This window comes from Micropterus dolomieu, linkage group LG15 (assembly GCF_021292245.1).
Source record: "Micropterus dolomieu isolate WLL.071019.BEF.003 ecotype Adirondacks linkage group LG15, ASM2129224v1, whole genome shotgun sequence".
NCBI lineage: Eukaryota > Metazoa > Chordata > Actinopteri > Centrarchiformes > Centrarchidae > Micropterus > Micropterus dolomieu.
The window spans coordinates 7,701,784-7,704,283 of record NC_060164.1 but is presented as its reverse complement, the minus strand read 5'-3'; positions in this window follow the sequence as shown (position 1 = coordinate 7,704,283).

The following is a 2,500-nucleotide window of genomic DNA, read 5'->3' as shown; positions in this document are numbered from 1 at the left end:
CCCAGTGTGTTGTGATTAATACGGATAGCAACACATCTTCAAGAACCCCGTGTGTGACTGTTACGGTTTGTTTTCCCCCTTCTTTAGTTTGGTATGAAAATCAACTTTCAGTGATTTAAATTTGCATGACATAAATCATAATGGGACATTTTTAGCCCAAGTTTGTGTGGTAATGCAGTTGCAAGCGGGGACCACTTTTAAAACCCTTCTTTGTTAATGTATACAAGAAAACTCCAAAATTGGGATTTGGCTGCTTACGTTGCATTCCTGTTGGTGGGTATCCAAACTAATTAGAATCAGTTTTATTGCCAGGTATGTGTACACGAATTTGACTCAGGATGGTACATTGCTCACGATGTGCTTATTTATACAATAAATACCATAACACAATAATAAAATAAGAATAAAATGCAGTGAAAAGGATCATGGGAAATTGTTAGCTCTCTTTCTTTCAAAAGGTTGCTCAACTGAAGAGTTTTCATGAAAGCTCTTGCTTGCAGCTGCAATACCGCACAATAAAATGTTCAATAAAGATGATGAAATGTTCACTGAAGCAGATTAACTACCTCAAGCAAGCCTCTGCAAGTTGATTTTCATGTGTGTAAATAGCAGCTGCCTATAAGTACAAAATCAAACTTAGAATTCCTTTGAATAGCAATAGTAAAAAGAGTATGAAGTTTATATATTTAATAGGCTGTACTGTCTTGTAAAAGCCCCTACAGTCTATTTTACTGTTGATTCAAAAGGTTCTTTCATTAACCACTAGAGGGAGGCGTATATATTCTGTAGGTTTTCTGACCCTAAAGGCTTGCCAAATATTTTTTTCCATATAATTATGTTTAGAGTTGAACATGCTAACATGGCCTTTTATAGCTGCAAGAGAGGATTCCCATATGAGTTAGGAGTCCATTTTGTCTTGGATTAGTGACAATGTTCTCCTCTGCGCTGATAATTGTGTGATTATTTTTATTTACAGGCGACTTCAGCAGTTGAATGCAGTCATCATGGGTCAAACTTTGAGTGTAAGACGCCTGCTTACAGTGTAGCCTATGAGGGAGCTTGGGGGCCTGCTGTAAGTATATAGTGATGGATAAAGAGGCTCAATTTAAGATTTGCACACTGAATCATGGGAAAACAGCTTCTCATATCCTCAAAGCCAATTCATAATGCACCTTTTAAAGTGTTTGGTATGTAAGTTCTATTAATACAGTGTCTGTAAATTTTGCATACTTATTTGACAAACTGAGGATGAGTCTGTGCATGGATCTTAAAGTCATTCAATATATTAGTGATATTGTGACAACCTTTTTCCAACATTTACTCATGGAGCTCTCATGGTAGTAAAAACCCATATATTTAAATGAAAAATCCCTTAGCATCTTGCCAGCAAATCTTGGATGATGAACCATTTTCAAATACCATTATATGTGGCATTTGTTATAACCTGCCTGGAGTGCCAGATGTGTGGGGTGTACCGCCTCATTGCAAACACATCAGGTAAATGTCTTTTGGCAGATCTTTCTGTGAAGGTCCTTCTCCACAGAAGTCATTGTGACTTGTCAGAGTAGGAAAAGCACAGGTGTAAATAATAGTTAATGATGGCTGAATTTCAGTTAGCTTCTTCAGGTCCGGGGGCCTGGTATTGTGCATGTTGGCTCACTGTCATACTGGGACACTTGACTAGAACTGAGCCATCAAGTGTTATTAGTGACACCCGTGCTTTCCTACAAAGACAACTTCTAATGTCTGCTATGAACACTATGCAGGGTTCCAACAGGAATGTGGCACAGCAATATGGGTAATACAACTTGCATACAGGTTTCTAAAAAATGGTTATTACAAATACTTAAAGACACAATGAACAGTAGTGTTGCAATTCTTCAGAAAGTTAGTGTGAGGCACGCTTCCTCTTGAAGGTAATTAGTGTGTGATCATTGAGTATATTCTGCTAGATTTTTAGGGGAAATAGATGCATGAACAGAAATAAAGTAAAAACCTATATGTGATTGTTAGAATAATTTGGGTCCTTTAGTAGGCCTATATCACAGCCTGAATTAATGTAAGTATATATATCCACCAACAGTAATACATCACTGTACAAAATCTGTACTGTACAATCTAAATTTAAAAAGCAATTCCTCTTGACAGAATCGTTTCAACTGTTTCAGACAACACCGGTAAATCAAGAGATATTCTGGCATAAAAACTTTGGGAAAGCATGATTTGTGGTATGACATAGTAGTCTACAATCTGGGGGGGTGGGTTGGATGTTTTGTTATTTTGGTGCCTCTGCCCGTCCACGGTGACGTTGTCGGTAGCGCAACCATTTTGGTATTTATTCCAATGAGCATGCCTTATCGACCAATGACCGCGCTACTCAGATAATCCTCAGCCAATCGGCAGGCGACGCTGTGACTCACCAAATAAGGAGAGACAGCACCAAATAAGGAAACATTGTATCTCTTTATAAGGAGGGAGGTAGTTCCTGTATTATAATATC